Source organism: Nicotiana sylvestris, chromosome 2 (genome assembly GCF_000393655.2).
Source record: "Nicotiana sylvestris chromosome 2, ASM39365v2, whole genome shotgun sequence".
In the NCBI taxonomy this organism is placed as follows: Eukaryota; Viridiplantae; Streptophyta; class Magnoliopsida; order Solanales; family Solanaceae; genus Nicotiana; species Nicotiana sylvestris.
Window position 1 is genome coordinate 48,826,750 of NC_091058.1, and position 11,504 is coordinate 48,838,253.

Here is an 11,504-nt window from a genome sequence, read left to right on the forward strand (position 1 = left end):
TTCCTAGCTGGTCAACATGCAAGCCGAAACAAATAAATATTCACATAACACGTAGGACGCGTCAGAATGATCTTTATTTTGGGTACACCTGTCCTAGACGGACCCAACCCCTGTGTTGAGTCCCAAAGATCAAATGCACGTGATGCAAATAATCGTTCCTACTAGGGATCCGGCATGAGGTTGCGTTATTCTAGGTTTAAAATCTGGGGTTTGTGTTCTAAACTTGGGTTACCCGAGCGGACAACTAGGGACGACAAGGGGGCAACTACCGGGAGCACTAAAGTCTACCAGGCCTTGTTGCTGGCCCAGCCTCGATCTATTTGGTATAATTTCTACAGAAAAAGCGGGCCACGCAGACGTGTGCGCCATTTTCAGAAGACTCAGAGGGGTGGCATAAGAAGACATTTAAATACAGTTTAAGTAATATCAAAGCGGCAAATGACAATTAGCACATTAAGTCCACAAAATACAGTAATATCAATAATAAAACCAAATAAAGCATTAACAAGCTCGAATTCTTGAACCTTGAACCGGAATTTCTGGGTTCTTTTCCCCAGCAGAGTCGCCAGAGCTGTCACACCTCCTTTTTACACACCCGAGGATATAAGGGAGTTTTTCCACTTTAAGTGATATTAGTCGAAATGGGATTATTTAATTTAATTTTTTAGAGTCGCCACTTGGAATATTTTAGTTGGTGTTCCAAGTCACCGATTTATTTTAAAATCCCAAATCGAGGAAATTCGACTTTCCTTTTGAAGTCTGCAAACAAGAAATTCTAAGTAAGGAATTCTGTTAACCGGGAGAAGGTGTTAGGCATTCCCGAGTTCCGTGGTTCTAGCACGGTCGCTTAAACTATTATAATTGGCCTATTATCTGATTTTAATACATGTTTTAACCTATGGTATATTTCTAACTCATTAACCGCCTTTAATTATTTTAGGAAGATTCAGCGTTATTTAAAACACGCCACATGAAATGCACCCGCGGTTCACGACACATTTTATTTAACGTTGTTGAGAATTGAAATTGGGTCACATGAAATGCACACCCGAATTAAAAAAATAAAGGAAATCAATTTAAATAGCACGCCTAAAGCAACTACGAAATTTTAAATTAATAACAAGGTTTGCGAGAGTCATGGAAAATTTAATAACGGCACACCTCAATTTTAAAGAGTTGAAAATTAATTAAGTGAGGGCCATGGGTTTTGGGATTTTATTCAACATGGCACACCTCAATTTTTCTATAAAGCTAGCTAGTTTTATGAGGGCCATGGACTTAGGGATTTTATTTGGCATGGCACACCTCAAATTATTTCAAAGGGTTTTATTATTCGAAGTTGTTATAATCGGATCACATGAAATGCACCCCCGAATTTTTAAATTAGGCATCATAACTATGTCACAAGAACTGTACCCATACAACAACAACAACAACAACAACAACAACATCCCAGTATAATCCCACAAGTAAGGTCTGGGGAGGGTAGTATGTACGCAGACCTTACCTCTACCCCGAGGGGCAGAAAGGTTGTTTCCAGGAGACCATCAGCTCAAGAAAGCACCAAGTGACGATATATTAGTACTATTGATAGACTCATAATATAATAACATAAAATACATAACATACATAAAAGAAATTAAAATAGCAAAATAACAACCATATAAGAGAATATAGGAAATACGAGAGAGATGGAAGGTAAACTAATATCCAGCGTATAAAGCCATGCATCAGTAGCTAACCAGTAGTATCCTAAGCCTAACTGCTAACGGGCTAGTCTCACTCTAGTGCTCTGTATAGATATTCACAACTTCCCCCTAACCTTCAACCTTAATGTTCGACCTCCACAATTCCCTGTCTAGGGCCATGTCCTCAGTAATCCTAAGTCGCGTCATGTCCTGTTTGATCACCTCTCCCCAATACTTCTTAGGTCTCCCTCTACCTCTCCTCGTACCCACCACCGCCAATCGCTCACACCTAAAGTCACAATGATTTATTAATCTCGCCTAAAGCAAGCTACGATGTTTGTAATTATTTTCTAAACTAGTTTTGAGATTTGTCGTAAGGCATTATTCTAGAAATTATATTAGCCCTATAAAACGACACATATACTGATAAACATGACAAAGCTGCAAGGAAATTATCATGAGATAAGCAAAACGTATTATACTAGCCTAGCACTGAATGAATAAATTAACGCCAAATTAAGTTATAAAATACCTAATAGAACTTAATCAAGGGATACAAATAAACAAAAATAATATAAAATAAAAATGAATCAAAAGACATGCGGCAAAGACATAATTACCATACCAATTTCTATATTGCATCTTTGAACTTCAACGTAACTTTTCCTTATCTAAAACTTGATTTTTAATAACTTCAACAAACAGAAACGGATAAGATCATGGACCAGCCCCCAACATCGACCTCGTCAGAAAACCTCAAACGGGAACCTCTGACCGAAGCTCCAAACAACAATCTTCAACTCGACAGATCTCAACATGGTCTCAAGCACAGATAACTTCACATTATGATAGGTCGCTGGACTGATTTTTGAATTGAGCAAAGTCCTAATGTTTAACTGACAAAAGAAAGATGAAGCAGTAGTGTCTAAGCGAGGTTTTGGTGGTTGTTTCAGCTCGTTTTCCGACGAGCTTGTCACTGTTTCTGCTAGATTTCCAGCGAACTATGGTGCTCTTGGTGGCTTTCGCTGGTTGGGTTTTGGAGAAGATGAATCGATTGGGGGGGGGGGGTCATTTGGTCGAAGAAGAAGAACGATGAGGTTTAGGTTCCCTGGAGAAGACGACATGAGGGGATCTTTTTCTTTGGTTATCTTGAATTGCGTCGCAACTTTTTTTTAGTCTCTCTAGGTTTCCGTTCTTTGTGTATATATCAGCTGCTAGGCGTTAGGCTATCACAAAACGGCTGATTGTTTGGTTTTTTTAGGCGTAGGTCTATTTAAGGATTGGGTACTATTATATAAGGGTAGAGATTAGGTTAGGGTTATGGGCCTAGGAATCACGCGCTTGGTAATTATGGACTAGGTCCAAAATATTAGGCCTAAAAATGGGTTGTTCGAGCCCAAGTTTTATTCTTTCCCCGCGAACGAGATTAAAATACGATCTCATTTATTAATTAGTCCTACTTAAGTAAAATAACTGTTAAAATAAGACTGACTGTTAAAGCAAAAATATTTTTTTTGTTGGTATTTTTCAAGATTAAAAATGACTACAAAACATTAGTGAAACTATTTTTTTGTAATTTTCATTTTCTTGTAATAAAATAAAGTAAAAGAGTCAAAATTAGTTGAAATAGCTATATTAGACCTAAATTAAATATTTACATGCTAAAATATAAAAATTCTTAGGGAGGGTCAAAAATCACATGTCTACACCGACCAACTTTGATCGATTTTTTTGTCATTTTCTGGCGGATTTCTAGTAGTGTAAGATTATTTCCTAAGTTATATATGAATGATACACGTGTGAATTGGTTTGACTGAATCGGACCAGAGTAACTATTTTTTTTATTATACTATTCAAACCATGCTTTATTTATGGAAGAATTATACAATATATCACTCCATAAGGTGACCTTGCAGTATTTTAGTCTAGTTATAAGTTTGCAAATGTATAGCCAAATATAGGGGTGTTCAAAACCGAACTGAAACCGAAGCTTAATGGCTTACTGGTATCGGGTTAACGGTTTAACGGACGGGGAACGGATTAGATTTTTTTATTAACGGCTTATCGGTTTGGGGGCGGATTATTCAACTTTCTTAACGGATAATCCGTTAACCCGTTAAGAATATATATATAATTATGTTTGGATTGTTTATGGGATATGTCATTTTCTTAACAAGGAGACCAAAATGGTTTGTGAGAATTGTCAACGAAGACGGATGCAGAATGGTTATGGATTTTAAGGCAAAGAAAAGACATCGGAAAAGAATAGGATGAAGTAAAAACAAGTGTCTTCTACTGTTTGTAAATTTCATGCATTTTTTTCATTGCACCATTGACAATATTATCTAATGCTTCTGTTGTTTGTACTGTCTTTGGTTTCCACGCTGAACAAAAGGCAAAGCTAATAATGAAAAGAGAGGAAAAGAAAGAACAAAAAGAATATAGTAGGAGTATATTTTCTGTTGGACAATGCTGCAGAAATTTAAAACTTTTCGTGTTCCTTTATTTGTCTTGTAATGCCAAGTTTCTGTATTACCACTGCTCACCAATCCATCAAAATGACATATGCTTCAAAAGTTTGTTCTTACTGATATAATGAGTTACTGTCTTTCCTTTTCTAGCTTCGAAGTCCTAAGGAAGTAAGTCTGCTATGAACTCAAAGAGCGTCATGTGCAATATAGATTGAATAAGACCAATAAACCGCCCGATAAGAGCTAAACTAATACCAATTCGTCCGATATATTATCGGGTGGCCAGCGGATTAATACATTTAAAAGGCGATAAGCCAAATCATTAAGAGTAATAACCGCCCAATCCGTTCGATAAGCAGCCCTAGCCAAATATCAATAAACTCATAACCGATTTTTTTTCTCTTTTTTTTTTCATTCTCCAGATCTTCCGGCGTGAAAGATCCTTGAGTCTCCATTCTCCTTTTTTCCTCAAGTTTATACATACCTATCCCATCTATAAAAATGCAAAAACAGACGCGGGAAACCTAAAATCTCTTCTTCTTCAATGCTAATCTTGTTAAATTTTAAATATGATTTTGTGAGAAATTTAGAGTGGGTATTGTTTGAACTTATTAGAAATAGTCTAAGTAGGTTGTATACAAAGTTTGAAGTCATTTGATGGAGTTTTTGACTAGTTTTGAACAAGAATTTCAAATGAAATCGTATAAGAAGTTCATCAGAGATGTTTATACACTTTTACACGACATTATACACTTTTATAAAAAGAGGTACATTATGTATATAGTTGTTAGAAAGTGTATAAAGATGTATAAGCACTGTAAAAAAAATGTTTGTGATACTTATGTATATACGTGTAGAAGAAGAAGAATATGTGAGAAATTTATCAAACACATGTAAATAATGCATTATTGTGTATGAGAGTTGTTTATCACATGTTCTTCTTCTTTCTTGGAGATCTTCTGAAATTTAACTCAAATCTAGCTTAAATCTACTCCAAATCACTTCAAATTTAAGTTTTGAACTCCTCTTGGTGATTCCAATCAATTGGGACAACATCCAATCCAAACAACTAACAAATCAAAAAACGCAATTTCTGAAATTGAAGCTTTGAAACACCTTTAATGGTGACTTCTATTTTCTAAGTTTTTAATCAACCACTAGGAATTAGAATTACACGTGGAATGAGGATAAAACTGAGACCATGCCAATATCTTATTTTTAGTTTGGTGATCCAACAACCTACCAAGTGAACCTTTTTAGTGCAAACACAGTTCTTTCCACTTCATTGAAGGAAGTGTTCTTCATATGACTCCAAAAAACTAATTCATTTTTGTATTATTTTTTCTTCTTCATCCAAATAGTGATTATCGACTTTGAATCTGGAGGAGCGTTGATGGAGAATAACAATTATGGAGAAAGTTTGAGATGCAAAGTTGAAACACGAGGAGAAGAATAACAGAGAAAAAAAATAAAAGGAGTGGACTAATGGGTGAAAAAATAATTTTCACATTATATGCAACTTGGACCATACTGAGTAATGACTTCAAACGTGGGGCATTTTTTTATGGGCTATTGAGCCAAGTGATAAGGAGTGTAATTCTCCCTTTATTTATCTACTAAATAAGTATAGCCCGTGCTAGAACGGGCCTAAAATTTACATTTTGAAGTGGTTAGGCTTTTTGCGATTTTGAATATCATCAGGATATAGAGAATGTAAATACTGCAATTGAAGAAAATAACTGAACGCAAGCACTAATTTTTGCATTTTAAGCTTTGATATTACAAATGATTTAGATAAACAGAAAAGAAGAGAAAAAAGGTAATGTATTCAACAAACTCTCCTCATAACGAAAGCCTTGACAAACTACTAGTTTGGCATGTCACGCTATCCCCATGATTCATCACTATCTGTTACTGTCAAACGATATAAAAAAATTATCAGTCTCTTGTTACTTAATTGCAACGAATGAACACCAGAATCAAAGAGACATATATTTATCATGGAGACACGGGATTTCGAGACGAAAGACAACAGAATTCTACGAAGTAAAAATATCTATTCGTTTGTTCTGCCCATAATTTGTAGCAACTTTCGAACACAGAAAAATTGAACACGTTATGGTAGTGACAACAGAGAAATAATAATATATTAAGATTTTTATAGTTGACGATATTACTCCAAAATGCAACAAAAAATAGTAAGAATTGGCTAATGAGTCTAGACCAACATTTGTTGAGTTTCTTTTTAATATAGAAAGGTATTAAAAAGAGGGTGAATGGGAAATGGAGGGAAATGAAAATTTTGAGTAAAATTTTAAGTTTTCTTCTCTTTTTAATGAGACATTGTCCCTCATTGGTAGAGGAAAAGGAGTTTGGTGGGTTTATATATAAATGCACTTCATGTAGCTCTTAAAGAGTTAGGAAGAAGGCAAACCCCGCGCCGTGTCGTCGCTCGGCTCGGCTTCGGCTTCGGATTTGGTCAATTGATTGATTAATTTTTTGGACCAAATTTATTTGTTAATAGTGAATATTAACGTAATATTATCCGTGTTTGCAACGGATGTTTTCCAATTCGTAAATATTAATGAGCAAGTGCTCATTCCACCATGTTGAGTGTTTCCTCCATTAATTAAAAGCCTTAGTGCTCCAGCCACCATGAGTGCTTCCTCCATTAATTAAAAGCCTTAGTGCTCCAGCCATCATGAGAAAATGCTTCACCAAATGAGTGTGTTTACCAGCTGATTACACTATAAAAGAAAAGTGCCAGCAGCTTGTTGAAAAACAGAAAAACGGACTGAAAACAGAAAGCAACGAGCAATCTGATTTCCTCTTCTGTTATCGCTCAACATTGGTTATAAATTGCATTCCTTCCTCTCAGAATTTCCATTCGACTTCTGAATTCTCCTCCTTTCTTGTGCATTGCTTTAAACTACAAACAAAGCAACTGTAAGTGTGATTTGCTGCCGAACTTTGTGTTCGCTGAAACACTGGGGTTTGAAGTACCGCTACACCAGTGTGTAATTCGTTCTATCCTGGGAAGAAATAATCCATAACCTTGGGAGGGGATTAAATTCATTAAGGAAACACTGTAAATTCAGTGGGCTCGAATTAATTACTGTTTCATTTATATTTACGTTTATAGGCTAACATTCTTTTCTCCAGAATTATTATTTACAAATACAGGTCAAATAAAAATTAACAAGCTTAAGGAATTTAACAATTTTAATTTTAGTATTTGTATTATTCTTATTATTCTGGAAACTAAAATCTTTGTGGTTTTGGGTACTCCCGTTTGGAGAGTAAAGCCTTCGTGGCGGTTTGTTGGAAATTAAAATCTACGTAATTTTTTTTTCTCCAAGTTTAAACGTTTATTTGTGTCATTCTTTTACAGACATGGAAAATGAAAACGGAAACCGAGCTGTTCCGATGATGAAAACCAACACATCAACAAGCCGACCACCGGCGTTGGCACCGGCAGAGAAATCCGAAAAAAAATTCGAGATTGATTTCAAGCGCTGGCAGCAGAAGATGTTCTTCTACTTGACTAAGTTATGTCTACAAAAGTTCATCAAGGAAGATGTTCATGATCTGCTAGATGAAACTCCAGAGAATGAAAGCTTTCTCGTGATTGAGGCGTGGAAGCATTCTAATTTTTTGTGCAAGAATTATATTCTTAGCGGACTGGATGATAATATGTATAATGTATACAGTAACGTGGAGACATCAAAAGAATTGTGGAATGCGCTTGAAAAGAAATACAAAACTGAAGATGCCGGGATGAAGAAATTCGTCGCTGCAAAATTTTTGGACTACAAAATGGTAGATAGCAAGTATGTTATTACCCAAGTCCAGGAATTGCAAGTAATTATTCATGATCTACTTGCTGAAGATATATTTCAAAAGAATACTGATGTTGAAAGTAAAATTTTTAGTAATTTTACTAACGAAATTTTCATTGAAGGTCTTGTCATCAATGAAGCATTCCAAGTAGCAGCAATAATTGAGAAGTTGCCTCCATTGTGGAAGAACTTCAAAAATTATTTGAAACACAAACGAAAGGAGATGTCCCTTGAAGATCTCGTTGTTCGATTGAAAATCGAAGAGGACAATAAAGCTGCTGAAAAGAGAGGCCGTGGAAATTCAACAATAATGGGAGCAAATATTGTTGAAGATAACAAAAAGAGAAAGAAGGCTTCTGGTCCTAAATACAACCCAAGCAAGAAGCGGTTCAGTGGAAACTGCTATAACTGTGGGAAAATCGGACACAAATCTACGGAGTGTTGTGCTCGGAAGAAAGACAAGAAAAGGGGTCAAGCAAACATGGTAGAAAAGCATGATGATGTTGATGACTTGTGTGTCATGCTTTCTGAATGCAACCTGATAGGAAATCCTAAGGAGTGGTGGATTGATTCTGGAGCCACTCGCCATGTTTGTGCCGTGAGGGAAGCATTTTCTACCTATGCTTCTGCTGGACCCGAAGAGACGCTTTCTATGGGAAATGCTGCTACAACAAAAATTGAAGGATATGGGAAGATATTTCTCAAGATGACTTCTAGCAAGGTCATGACTTTGAACAACGTCCTTCATGTTCCCGAAATTAGGAAGAATTTAGTCTCTACTGGACTTCTTGTAAAGCACGGTTCCAAGTGCGTTTTTGTATCCGACAAGGTTGTAATAAGTAAGAATGAAATGTTTGCAGGAAAAGGTTACCTCACCGAGGGCCTTTTCAAGCTCAATGTAATAGTTGTTGACAATAATAATAAGACTTCAGCTTCTTCTTACTTACTTGAGTCAAATGATTTATGGCATGTACGTTTGGGTCATGTCAATTATAAAATCTTGCGGAAAATGATTAACTTGGAAGTATTGCCTAAGTTTGAATGCGAAAAATCAAAATGTCAAATATGTGTGGAATCTAAGTATGTTAAACATCCTTATAAGTCGGTTGAAAGGAATTCAAATCCTTTAGACTTAATTCACACAGATATTTGTGACATGAAGTCAATACCATCTCGCGGTGGAAAGAAGTATTTCATAACTTTTATTGACGATAGTACTCGATATTGCTATGTTTACTTACTTAATAGTAAAGATGAAGCAATAGACGCATTCAAGCAATACAAAAATGAAGTTGAAACGCAACTTAACAAGAAAATCAAAATGATAAGAAGTGATAGGGGTGGTGAATATGAATCTCCTTTTGAACAAATATGTTTAGAATATGGAATTATTCATCAAACAACAGCCCCTTACACTCCCCAATCCAATGGGATTGCGGAAAGAAAGAATCGTTCATTAAAGGAGATGATGAACGCATTGTTGATAAGTTCTGGTTTGCCACAGAACTTGTGGGGGGAAGCCATTCTTACGGCCAGCCGAATACTAAATCGAGTACCCCATAGCAAAACACAATCCATTCCAAATGAAAAATGGAAAGGAAGGAAGCCCAACTTGAATTATTTTAAAGTGTGGGGTTGTTTGGCAAAAGTGCAAGTTCCTAAACCCAAAAGAGTAAAAATAGGACCAAAAAAAGTTGATTGTGTTTTTATAGGATATGTGACCAATAGTAAAGCATATCGATTTCTGGTTCATAAATCAGAAAATCCCAACATTCATAATAATACGGTTATAGAATCAGATAATGTTGAGTTCTTTAAAAATATATATCCGTATAAAAATGAATGTGAGTTGTTTGGTGAAGGATCTAAATGACCTCGAGAAGAAACAAAAGAATGTACATTTAATCAGGAGGATCCAAGACGTAGTAAACGTCAAAGAACGTCTACTTCATTTGGATCAGATTTTGTGACTTTCTTATTGGAAAATGAGCCTCGAACATTTAAAGAAGCTATGTCTTCTTCGGAATCATTGTTCTGGAAAGAGGCAGTCAATAGTGAAATAGAATCCATATTGAACAACCATACATGGGAATTGGTTGATCTTCCTCCTGGAAATAAACCTTTGGGTTCTAAATGGATTTTTAAGAGAAAAATGAAAGATGATGGCACTATTGATAAATTCAAGGCAAGACTTGTTGTCAAAGGGTATAGACAACGAGAAGGTCTTGACTACTTTGATACATACTCCCCAGTTACAAGGATTACGTCCATACGGATGTTAGTAGCATTAGCTGCAGTGTATGGTCTTGAAATTCATCAAATGGATGTTAAAACGGCCTTCTTAAATGGAGAGTTGGAGGAAGAAATTTACATGGAACAACCTGAAGGGTTTGTGGTTCCAGGTAAAGAAAATAAGGTATGTAGACTTGTTAAGTCCCTTTACGGACTAAAACAAGCACCCAAACAATGGCATGCGAAATTTGACCAAACAATGTTGTCAAATGGTTTTAAGATAAATGAATGTGATAAATGTGTGTACATTAAAAATGTTCCAAATCACATAGTCATTGTTTGCCTATATGTGGATGATATGCTGATAATGAGTAATAACATTGCCAACATAAATGCTACTAAGCGTATGCTAACTAGCAAGTTTGATATGAAGGACTTGGGAATTGCAGATTTAATTCTGGGGATTAAGATCCAAAAGACTCCTCAAGGCCTGGCATTGTCACAATCTCATTATATTAAGACAGTACTTGAAAAATTCAAGCACTTGGGCTTTAAAGTTGCAAAGACTCCAATTGACGTGAATCTTGCACTAGCAAAGAACAAAGGCCAAAGCATATCACAATTGGATTATGCTCGTGTGTTGGGATGCTTAATGTACATCATGAATTGTACACGACCAGATATAGCTTGTGCTATAAGTAAACTAAGTCGATACACGAGCAATCCAGGCCAATCTCACTGGATGGCAATGAAACGAGTTTTGGGATATTTAGAACATACCCAGAACTTTGATTTGCACTACAGTAAATTCCCTGCGGTGATTGAGGGATACTGTGATGCAAATTGGATCACCGGTTCAACTGATTCTAAGTCCACGAGTGGATATATACTCACTATAGGTGGAGGAGCGGTATCTTGAAAGTCGTCCAAACAAACATGTATTGCTCGCTCTACAATGGAGGCTGAGTTCCTAGACTTAGATAAAGCCGGTAAAGAAGTTGAATGGCTCAGGAATTTCTTGGAAGACATTCCATTTTGGCCCAAACCGTTGGAACCAATATGCATACTGTCACACCTCCTTTTCATTACTCCCGCAAGGGCGTAAAGGAGTTTTTTCAATTAAAGGACAATCGGAACGAGATTTAATTATTAATTATTCAGAGTCGCCACTTGAAAATTAATGGTGTCCCAAGTCACCGGTTGAATACCGAACCGAGGAAATTTATGACTCTGTTAACAGTCCGCGAACCAGAAATCCGAGTAAGGAATTCTGT